The 12,721-nt window shown below is 37.7% G+C and overlaps 1 protein-coding gene across 1 annotated transcript in view; it reads right to left on the reverse strand.

The window, feature by feature from the left end:
• LOC116286791 (cyclic nucleotide-gated channel alpha-3-like) overlaps positions 1–7,453 on the reverse strand; it is a 52,149-nt gene extending 44,696 nt beyond the window's left edge. Inside the window, exon 1 of the mRNA XM_089036542.1 lies at positions 7,385–7,453. The gene's annotated coding sequence lies outside the window, so the exon portion shown is untranslated. The remainder of the gene's footprint in view (positions 1–7,384) is intronic.
• Positions 7,454–12,721: the final 5,268 nt, after the last annotated feature.

The following is a 12,721-nucleotide window of genomic DNA, read 5'->3' on the forward strand; positions in this document are numbered from 1 at the left end:
TGGTGCTTCTGAGGGGTTTGTATGGCACTCGCCATGCTATGCGTCTTACACGAGCGCAGAAAATATTCGCCATGTAGTGAATTCTTTTAATTGCAAGGATGAAAATACCAAAGGTGATGGCGACAAAGCAAATGAGACTGGTAGACTTTCTCGATCCGTGTCTGAGGTTCCGGACTGGTCAAAGTGTTTGTTTTGCAAAAATAGAACTTACAAGAAATGTAAGGAACTAATTAATGTTTGCACGTTTGAAGCATCCAGTAGCATTAGAAAGGCTGCAGAAGCAAAAGGGGACGAATCGATGCTCCATGTTCTTAGAAGCATTAGGTATGACCTAATGGCCGCTGAAGCAAAATACCACAAGAATTGCTATTCACTGTATCTTCTTAAAAAAGATGCAAAGACTGAAGACCATGACTCTATGTATGAAGTTTCATTTCAGGAGTTTGCAGTCGAGATAACACGTGGTATCCGGGAAGGAAAAGCTTACGACATGGCATCTCTTCTCTCCATGTATCAAGACATCCTAACAACCAAAGGTGTCAATGGAAGTAGTTACACTAAGCAGCATCTAAAAGCAAGACTCCAAAAGCATTTTGGAGACAAGTTGGTTTTTCACCCCCCGACTGCTCGTAACAAACCAGAACTTGTTTATGGCAGCACTATTATAGTGCAGGATATATTGAATGATTGGGCTGAATTGCAGCGTCAAAAGGATGAACAGTGCATAGAGACTGAGATATTTCGAGTGGCAAAACACATCAAGAAGAAAATATCAGAAGTAAGAGGAATTTCAACAAAACCCCTCAACGTCAGTGATATTGGTCTTGCATCCACGCAGCGCATAATTCCCGTCTCCCTGCACTTGCTTCTGCGTCTTCTGGTAACATCTGACATTACCAAAGAGACTCAGCTTTCAGGTTGTGATACAGAGTGTAATAACGCCAATGATGAAAGACAGGTTTTAAGCATTGCCCAGGATGTCATTTACTGCTGCAGTAAAAGTAGGGTGAAACTGCCAAAACAAGTCTGTCTTGCTATGTGTGTTCACCATCTTACAGCATCCAAGGGCCTGATAACCCTCCTTAATAGGATGGGCCATTGCTGCTCGTATGACGATTTCAGAGCAGTAGACACTAGCATTGCCATGGAGGTGTTAGCTAAGGCGCATGAATATGGCACGGTAGTACCCACCAATATATCACCAGGCTTATTTGTGCAGCTGGCTGCAGATAACAGTGACATTAACGAGGAGACGCTTGATGGTAAGAATACCACGCATGCGACTACAATGGTTGTGTATCAGAAAAAGCAGTTCGGACCCGAGCTGCCCTCCACACATCTTGCCCAACACGAAACAAGACAAAGATCGCTTCAGACAGACGAAAGCGTGATTACTCTAGAAGAATGCTCGGTGCACGGCAAGAGACCAACTGTCGCTGAGTACGTTGGCAAAGTTGACAAGGAGTGGTTCACCGGAGAGAGTGAAGCATTTAACTGTGCAACATCAAATGATGTTACATGGAAAGTATTAAGGTTAAACGACAGATGTCTATCCCAAGATGTAATCGTAGAAGCATGTGAGAATCAGTCCATCCCAAGTTGGAGCGGTTTCAACTCCATTCTCTTCCCCGATATTCCATGTACTAATAACATTGGCTATTGTCCTTTGATAGAAGGATCATCTACCGATTTCAGTACCATCTACACTGTCCTAAAGCATGCTCAGGCAATTAGCGCTAGCGTTGGACAGGCAGATACTGTTATAACTTTCGACTTGGCGATCTACATAAAAGCCAAGCAGCTACAATGGAGGTTCTCAGATGAATTCTCAGATGTCGTAATTCGTGTCGGTGGTTTTCATATAGCCTTAAACTTTCTGTCGCTAATGGGCAAGAAATATGCCAGCTCGGGGTTAGATGATCTCCTTGTTGAATCTGGCGTTTTTGGAGCTGGCGCAGCATCGGCATTAATGAAGGGAAAAGCCTATAATCGTGGAGTAAGAGCCCACAAGCTTACTATGGAAGCATTCTTCCGCTTAATGTGGCGAGCTTTCCTTGAATGGTGCCAAACTAACGACAATGAAGTGATTGGCCGTCAAAGAAACCATCTTTTTCAGAAGATACAAGAGTCAATCACGGTAGTGGAGAAGAAAGAAAAGGTGAGCAAGAGCATCCATAAGCTAGAAACAGACTTAACCGAGGTTACCGAGCTGTTTAAAGAATACAAGAAGACAAGGAGCACTGAATCGAAGATGTTTGCATTCTGAGAGGAATACATGTCCATGGTCAACATTCTACTTCAGTTTATCAAGGCAGAACGAACAGCTGACTTGGATCTTCATCTTACCACAGTAGCTGCTATGTTACCTCACTTCTTCACCATGGATCGCCAAAACTACGCCAGATGGCTGCCTGTTTATCTCTCGGATATGAATGGCCTGGCCAAAGTACATCCAAGAGTTTATGAGGAATTTCAGTCCGGTGGTCATGCAGTTAGTCGTTCCACTAACCCATTTGCGCAGGTGTGGACAGATATGGCGCTAGAGCAATCTATAAATGCCGACTCCAAAGCAAAAGGAGGCATCATCGGTATATCTCAGAACCCTGCAGCCCTAAATCGATGGTTCCGGACTGCCCATGAGCGCGCATCTATTACTTCAGCACTGAAGCAAATGTACGGCCTACAATCAAACGAACAGGAAGTTCACAAAGAGGCATCAACGAAGAGAGTTAAACGAGATGAGGAGGATGTTCAGAAGCTACTATCTTGCTTCTCGACAGGTTTAATGACAGATCCATTTTCTCAAGATACCGAGACAGATATTATGAACTTTGCCACTGGTGTAGTCTTACCTGGAGACTTGGGAGACGCATTTGTTAGCTGTACCAAGAAAGGCAAAGAGCACATGTCCACTTTCATAGAGAAGCGAATCAACACAAACACCATAAGTTTTTGGGATCCCATCACTAAACTCAAAATAAAGACGTTTGAGACAACTTCAAGGAAAGTACAACTCAGAGCAGCAGACGAGCGTTTGATAACCGTGAAAGCTGACAGAGATTTATTTGGAAGATTGCTTATCGTGGCAAATGTCAGACAGATCAATCTTAGAGAAGTTCTGTCGTATGAGTTATCTCCAGTGCCCTGTTCACTAGTACACAACGATGGTAGCATAAGAAAATCTACAAAAAGTGACCTGACATCAGTTCTGGAAGATGGAGTCAATGCTCAAACAACACTTCCAGTATCAGAAGGTGACATCGTTCATATCATTGATGGTATGGCACTTATCCAGATGCACAAATCTTGTGGAGCAAGTACATTCGCTGAACTTGCCTTGAAATACTTCACCATTGTTGTAGCGCAGCTTTCAAATAACAATTGCACAGCAGTTCACCTCGTGTTTGATCAATACTGGACGACTTCTATCAAAGCTGGAGAGCGTACCAGAAGAGGGTCCTCAGATGCTCTTGAAGTCAGAATAACTGGTCCTAATACACCAGTGCCCAAACAGTGGGCAAAGTACATCCAAAACCCAAAGAATAAGATCAACTTGTGTGACTTTCTGACCTCTTTATTGTGCAAGATTGGGCAAGAAAAGCTGAAGCAAGGAAAACACCTTATCATCGGAGGAGGTCTGGCTGATGGAGAGAGAGCTGTGAGGATCACACGCGCAAGACCAACTGAAGACATTGACGCCCTTAAGTCCAATCACGAGGAAGCAGATACACGAATGATCCTTCAGATATCTCCAGATACCGACGTTCTTGTCCTATGTGTATCCCATTTCTCTGAAATTGAATGCAGAAAGTTGTGGTTTCGTACTGGCTTAAGCGACCGTCAGAGATACATTCCAGTGCATACTATCCAGCAAAGCCTAGGAGAAAGGTTGTGTCAGTGTCTGCCAGCATTCCACGCCCTCACTGGCTGCGATTCGACGAGCAGCATATCCCATCGTGGGAAGAAGAAACCGTGGATTGCCCTCAAGTGCAGTGCCACTCACCAGATAACTCTCAGCCTGTTTGGTCAGCAGCCAGATTTGGATGATACGCTTGCTGAAAAGACGGAAGCTTTCATACGTGATCTATATCCCAATACGAAAAGAAGCACAAGTACCATGGACGAGCTACGGTACCTAATGTTTTGCCAACAGCGTAAACGCAGAAATGAGGCTCTTCCGCCAACATCAGACAGCTTGAGACAGCACATGAAGCGCGCAAGCTACCAAACATTTATCTGGAGAAGCTCCCTCATAGCGATGCAGGATCTACAGAGTCCAGAAGGCCATGGATGGGAGATAGAAGATGGTACTCTCAAACCAGTCTATATGACGAAGGATCCTGCTCCACGCAGTCTTGTTGAGCTAACTACATGTAACTGTAAGAAGTCTCGGTGTCAAGGTAATTGCTCCTGCTACAATTCAGGACTCTCCTGTACGGAGGCGTGCTTTTGCATGCGTGACGAAACATGCAATAACCCACATTCTACAGCTGAGCAATATTACAGTGACTCAGATGAGGGATCTGACGACGACTTGGAAGATGACAGCGATGAGGAAGAGTGAACAACTTCACTCTGTCATAAGGTTCACCTAACATAAGTATACCTGCATACTCGATACAGAAAACAAATTAATATCATACAAATGGATAACCATATATGGTTGATTCATTATTTCTAGTTAAGTAACTAACTAAAGTGCTGTAACGAGCCAGCTATCATGTCGTCTTTAGGCCATAAAGTAAGAGACAAAACATTCTGAACCTCTAGTATTAGTGTTGAATATTTTCACGTGACTAAAAAAATCAATGTAATGCATTGTTATCGTTCATCTTAAAAATATTTTTTGATGACCAACATCTTTCATAAAACTGGAGATTTTTACAGTCAAAAAGAGCAGTTCACAAATGTCAATTCAAGATTTAAGATTTTGTGTAATGCGCAGAAGATATGTTATATTCCTAACAGGGTTATACTGACATACTATTCTCAAGGAGGTATTGGCTATGGATTGTGTAATGTTTGATGCTTTTCTGTAGCAATTTTAAATGAAAAAGCTTTTTTTCCAAAAAATCATTATTGGGTACCCTGTGGTTTTTGGTCTAAAATAAAAACCTCCCCTTAACTCAAAACCTATACCACAATTCGACTCCACTAACTACCAGGTGTTGTTCAGGGGGTGAAGTTCTTCCGGAATCCGAATTCAAACCTTTTCTAATCCGTGGGTTGAACGAAATCCCCCTCTGCTACCAGACTAAAAAACCTTCTTGCAATTCCCCGCTAGTCCGGCCGATTGCAGATGCTAAAAGACTTCGTAAGTTTTCAGTATTATATTATATTATATTATATTATATTATATTATATTATATTATATTATATTATATTATATTATATTATATTATATTATATTATATTATATTATATTATATTATATTATATATTCTTTTTAGGCGCCGTCCTCGCGCCCAGCTTTTCTTTACGGGCGCACGAATTTCTTTTTATCCCACATACATTTGATGAGCATTCTGCTGTTTGCTTAGGCAAGTGCATTTTTATCCGCTTAGGCCTACCGTTTACAGAGAGACGGTCTTTAGCCGGCTACTTTTTTTAGCGGATATTTTTGAAAACGCTGGCTATGCGTTTCCGTGTAAACACTAGAATCCGGATATTTTCGTAACGCTAACGTCACTAAACAAAGGAGATCGCAGGCTCAGGAACTATGCGCATGCTCATTTAGCTCCTATGGGCGTTTTCGAGTCGATGGAGCGTTTTCGTGTAAACGGTCGAAAACGATGCGAAGCCGCATGTAAACGCACATTAAAAAAATATCCGGCTTCGTGTAAACGGGGCCTAAGTCAGAAATGTGCGATCTTTGATAAGCGGAATAAAATATCGAAATTAACGACATGCTTAGCAAAAATATGTCATTTGTAGTACTATTAATTAAACTTAGATGAAATATGCTTTTTGATAAGTGGAATAATATATATCTCAATTAATACTATGCTGAGCAAAGATATGTGTTTTGCAGAACTGTGGTCATGATACCCTGTGATTAAATATGTTCATCTAAATTCTATATATAAAGGACAAAGATTTGCTGTCATAATGGATTATTATTATTATTAATATTATTATTATTATTATTATTACTACTATTATTATTTGTTATTCAGCGCCACAACGAGCTGCGCGACCTCGAAGCACGACTGTTGAGCATGGTCTGCAATGACGTTAAAATAGAACCAGTCCTTCAAGAAGTCACAGGAGAAATCCTAGCCAGAGGTTCTAACAAAGCTCCTGATGCTTGCCTTGATGTACATGCACGTGGCCTTTAGGAAAGCGAGACATCTACATTATTCGACGTTAGGGTGTCACCCAAATGTAGTCTTACAAAGAGCTCGATCCCCAGCAAATATATCGCCTGCGTGAAAATGAGACGAAGAAGCGCATGTATGCCAGCAGAGTCTTAGAAGTCGAACAAGCGACTTTTATGCCTTTAGTATTTACTAAAACTGGAGGCATGGCAGATGAGTGTAGAAGATATCACAGTAGGCTCGCCGAACTATTTTTGCAACAACTGTATCCTGGATACGAGCAAAGGTTTCCTTATCCGTATTGAGATAAGAAGATTGAATAGGAACTTAAACTTGATTTTTTAGAGCTAGATCATTTTTCTATATATATTTATTTGCCATTTTTTTCTAATATATATACATATTTTAGGATAGATTTTTATCAAATATATTTTATGATTATATATATTAATATTTTAAATTATTATTGTAGGATATTATCATACTTGTAATTATATTTATATATCTACATTAAGGTTTAGATATTATTCAAAATATTGATCTGGTTACTGACATTAATAGGATTTGATATATGTTATTCAATAAAATAGTTATCAATTTCTTTAAAATTATCATTATTATTGTTAATTGTAATCATTTTATAATTTATAAGTGAACTCAATAAGGAACATTTGAGGAACTACAAGTTTTAATATATTATATTCTATCATTTATTACTATTCTATTATTTACAAGTGTATTATGTATTTGCGATCCCTTTATTCAAACAATGCTGCTTAAAGAAATTCCGACCGTCAAAACTGCCGTCACAGATAGCTCTAAAAGGAGCATAAAATAAAGGACACCAGTTCGATCAAAGAAAATCAGTTTGTACAGAATATTTGACAATATTTCTGAAAAGTGATGACCTTGACATAGTGACGTTTTTGATCATTGTCGTGCCCGTGTGTGGTCAGAGATTAAGACTGGCAATCAACGCACCATTGATGTGCAGATATTTTATTGAACTGCAATACGCCGCAAATTTGTCTGAATGTCAAGCTGAAATCAATATTTGCCTTACTCACCTGAGTAGTGAATAGCGGCTTTGCACCACCACGTGCCGGCGCCCATAATATGAACAGCTTGGAATGCCTGTGGTTAGATTGCAATAGACATTATGTCAAAACACACACACACACACACAAATAATGATAATGATAATAATAATAATAATAATAATAATAATAAAATATTTTTATCTACTAATGTATAACCATAAAATCTATTTAGTAAAAACTAATCTTAATAATATATGTTTAAAAAAATAATGGCAAACATTTATATTTGTGGGGGATTTAAATATTTAGCTAATTGCTGCATTTGCAGTCTCAACATCCAAGTCTATGTCCTTTATGTTCCTAAGTACTCTTCTTGTGGTTCTTGAGTCCCTAAGGTATAGAAGAGCTGATTTCAAAAGGGAGAACGAAACCTTTGCTTGAATCCAGGATACAGTGGTAGCATAATCTTCTCCTTTCTTGTTGGCAGTTAGTTCGGTGAGCCTACTGTGGTATCTTCTACACTCATCTGCCACGCCTCCCGTTTTAGTAAATACTAAAGGCGTAAAAGTCGCTTGTTCAACTTCCAAGACTCTGCTGGCATACATGCTCTTCTTCTCATTCTTCTCATGCAGATAATAATAATAATAATAATAATAATAATAATAATATAAAATAACAAATATATGTACAAATTACTTATTTATCGATAAAAACATATTTGTAAAATATAAATAACAATTAAAGTTTTTTCTTATAATAATAATAATAATGATAATAATAATAATAATAATAATAATAATATAAAAAATGTAAAAAATGATGAACTCAACCAGCCTAGACTTATTCCGTCCGCTGGTCAATGTAAACATGATATATACAGAGAAACAAAACTTGCCATAATAATAATAATAACGCGGGTAAGGTTGCTTCAGTAAAATATAAACTTAAAAGGTTTGTAATTGTACAGACATCATCAGTATGTACGCATCCAAAGCTATTCCATAGAAAACCGCATCCAAACTACTGTCCTACTGTCTTATCAACAGTCAGTCTGAGTTTCAATTTCAATACTGAGTTTCAAATGGTCCTAGATGAATTTCTTTATTAAAAAAAGGCGTGTCTTTCTATCTTGTGTCGCGCGGTTTGTTGTCCAAGTGCTGCGTGGGAGATCTTCCAAATGTAGCGTTTCATAGAGTTAAAAGAATGTAAAAATAGCTATCAAATCAGACATGTGGGTTGCCCAAAATTTTGACAACAAAAAATTTCATTTTCTTCAAGAAAATCTAAACAACTCAAAACAACATGCCGCTAAAAGATCTAAATTGTCTTCAGAATATTCTCGTATTTCACCGACAAAAATAAATAAGAGATATTTAGGCTAGTACGACTTTTCTTAACAACTTATATTTAATTCCAATTATCGCAGGAATCTAATAAAAGCAGAGCCGCGTGTTGAATTTTCAAATTCAAAGGAAGAATCCTTAGCAACAATTGATTTGGGAGACTTGGGATTGAAGCCAACGACTTATTACACGTCAAATTAGAGTAAGTAATCATGACAATTTTAAAAATTACACTTGCACTCTTTACTTCGCCACATAATTTAGAAATATGAATGATACAGTCCGTGGTTTCAAGTAAATCGGTTCGAATTTATTAGAAATAAAAAAATCTTGTTATCTTGTTTAATTAAACTGCACTGGCCATAGAAAATAAAGCCAAGGGCAAATAGATTGACCGTTTACTTTTTGTACTCTTGTAATAAGTAAGATGGTACAAATAAAACATAATAAACTTCTTTTCAATTCAAATATTTTTAAAGTAGGAAATTCATGCTAATTAAGGAATATAAAAGGCGCGCGCATGACTCTTTGTGATATGAACACGCTGACAGCTGTAGAGCAAGAAAGAAGCTTATTAGAAACACGAGGCGAAGCCGAGTATTTCTCTCACTTTCCGAGTACTCTACAGCTCCCAGCTACAGACATAAGCAGTCGTTTTATATTGCTTTTATAAAATATTTGAGCGATTTTGCGCGAGCTTTTCTGTCCACTATTATACACGGTAACCAACTATAATCAGCGCTAATGTTATATCCAGCTAATCAGAGCGAGCGTTATATTTCAAATATGGTAATACAGAGAGTATAGTCTTATTTAACGCATGTGTTGTGTTGTGAAAATGGTCTATAGATCGTTTATTTGCTTCCCAAGAAATCGACAAAGACGTGTGATTTTTAAAACCCTCCTATTTGGTTCAAACATATTTTACAATCACCCAACTCAAGATATATCAAAATATATATACATATCATAAATAATGGGGTTCTTGTATAGCGCATTATCACATTGTCTCAATGCGCTTTACATCGCAGTGGAGGACTTTACGGGCTGCATATTAAGGCGCTATTAGCAGCCGTGCAGCTTACAATCATGAGTGATTTATTATTACGTTAGTGTTATGCCTCCAATTTGGGATAGGCTGTTGAACCGGGAGACAATCCCCTACTTTGACACGAATAATTCAACAGGTTCTTTTATGTCCCCCATTTACTGTAGGTTAGGAAGGGTTGGGAGATTTTAAGTCCTTGTCCGAGAAGACTTGAAGGTCTAACCATTTGTAGATGTACTATTACAAAGGCAGCACCTTCTCCTCAGTTAAGACCCTGAGTGTTGAACCACGACCTCCCGCACAACAGACCGACGCTCTTACCAACTGAGCTAATCGGGTGGCAGTTAAAAAACTGACATTCACAGTTAAAAAGAACATGAGGCTTGAGCTGAACTACTTCAGACATTAGAACGCGCCATACATAAACGCTACACAAATGATAAAGTTGAAATAGAAAAACATGATTAAGTAGAACCCTCCACAATCATGTAAAGTCTTATAGCCTACTCTAGTAGTGGGACACCTAAATGATGTTCTAAGAATAGCCTAGAATGTACTACTCTAGTAGTGGGACACCTAAATGATGTTCTAAGAATAGCCTAGAATGTACTACTCTAGTAGTGGGACACCTAAATGATGTTCTAAGATTAGCCTAGAATGTACTACTCTAGTAGTTGGACACCTAAATGATGTTCTAAGAATAGCCTAGGATGTACTACTCTAGTAGTTGGACACCTAAATGATGTTTTAAGAATAGCGACGAATAAATTGATTAACTCTTTCCCCACGTAAATAAGACATCACCTCAGTACGTATAACAAGAGATGCACAACTGCGGAAAAGTACCAGTAATGATGATGACAATGATGATGAAAGCAGTTAACGAAAAAAAAGAAAATAGAGGAATACGAAAATAAGATTATTTGTAATCTTAGGTATGTGATATTTTTCTTCGCTTGTAGAAAGCATCATCATAAAAATAACTCTCATACAAAAATTGTTCAGAATCTAAGAATAAAGTCTCCAGAGGCTGTGAGATTCGGGAGCTACGTTCTAGTGCGGAGTCGGGACTTTATTTAATCGCCACTAATCGTGATATTCAATATCATGGTTGCAGGGGTAGATTATCATCTCGAAGCCTTTTTAAGAATAAGTGGGTTGACAGAGTACTCTAGTAGCCCACACAACAAAGCACGCAATATACTTTCCACTGGGCCGTTTTCCATTCACTGTATAAATGTATCTACTGCGATCATTTTCAAGATAATTAGCTAGTAATGCCAGGATAAATTATAAAACTGTAATTGATTATTCTCAAAATTATTTTGAAATTGGCTGATAGAAATACATGCATTCAATTTTCTCAAGTTATAAAACTGTTATTAAAATTGTATTACTTTGCTATTCATTAGGAAACCCCAAGTAGAAGATGATTTATTTATACAGCGTATTTGCGTTTACATTCATTACGCAAATATCTAGAGTACAGAACGTTACATCAATCGCGCGCTCTTTGCCGCAAAGACCTGCGTCATTCCACTGCGACTTATAAAAAGAACTTAGGAACACTGATGAATAATGCCTCAAATGAATTGTACTTTGACTTCCTTCTTAAATTACACTCTAAAAAAAGCATGAAATGTATTTCAACTTGGTTAAAGTGGGGACCCATGCTGTGATAGCTACAATTAAAGTTCAAGTCATCTAATCAATTAGTAAAGCAGATATAAAATAATAATTGACGTTTTCGAAATAAAAGCCCTTACGTTGGTATCGTGTAATGTTCGGTTTTGATAGAAACAGATATCGAATTTACTGAATTGAAAAAGAAAAAAGAAAAAAAAAAAAAAACCGAATATAAACTAGGTTAAATTTAGCCGAAATAAAAGCTAAAAGTATTGCAATTAAATCACCGTTTTAATTCTACCTTCGCGCGATCTTTATAATAGGAAATGATTTTTTGTCTAAAAGTGTTTAGCTTTGACTCGGTAAACATGATCAGTATTACATAACATTACACAAGAGGTAAGCTTCTTTATTACCCATTATGAATCCTACACGACTAAACTTTGCCGTTTCAAACCCATGTTTGATCATAACAGGACGGGGAATTCCGTGCAGTTTGGAATGTGTATGAAATATAATGCTTGATCTCTAGATAAATTCCTTAGGGTTAGCCATTCAGGTGCGGGCAGATCTAAGATTAAGACTAAACCCAAAGCCGAAAACAATGCGCACATCCTTTCGTGTTCTTAAATAGGCCGAAGGGCTAATTATTTATTGAAACAGTTACATAAATGGGTTATGCTCTTATCGCTAATTTGTACCCCATATTGAAAGAAATTAACAACCAGCACAACCAAAACGAAACTATAGAATCCGCTTTCTTATGCTAAGCGCCGTTTTTTCAAACACACTCATACTATGTTTATAAATGTTACCATGAAAAACCTTGTAGTTGTTAGCAGCAATTCATCATTTCTTGAGAGCAGTTTTTTTAATAACGTATATTCAAGCTATGTGGCCTTATGATGAGAATTTAAAATATGTTCCACAAACCACCGATACCAAACCACTAGCAGGTGCGAAAAGATCATTTAAGTCTATTCGCTTACATAGCAGACAAATAATTAGCAAAAAGACGTAGCAAGACTTATTTAACCCGAATCCAAACAAAGAACATTCTATGGTTTTGTTTTCAGTCTACCCCAGCCAAAGTCGCTGAAGAAAATTTCGGTGATAGCTATTCGAATGACAACAATAAATAATTAAAGAGTGCTAACCTTTTATGCAATAAACTGACGTCGTTTCTCGTTGGTTAATTGATGGTTGCAAGGCACAAACATTCAACATTGTTCAGTTTTTTTTTTAAAGTGCTTTATCGTTTCTGATGTACACATTAATATTCTGTTGTTCATGCGGTCACTGTAGACCAGCCGTCTCTTGTGCGACATATTCTGATTAGATTTGAAA

This window comes from Actinia tenebrosa, unplaced genomic scaffold (assembly GCF_029948245.1).
Source record: "Actinia tenebrosa isolate PJP-AT-01 unplaced genomic scaffold, QUT_ActTen_1.0 PGA_scaffold4__44_contigs__length_22323623, whole genome shotgun sequence".
Taxonomy (NCBI): domain Eukaryota; kingdom Metazoa; phylum Cnidaria; class Anthozoa; order Actiniaria; family Actiniidae; genus Actinia; species Actinia tenebrosa.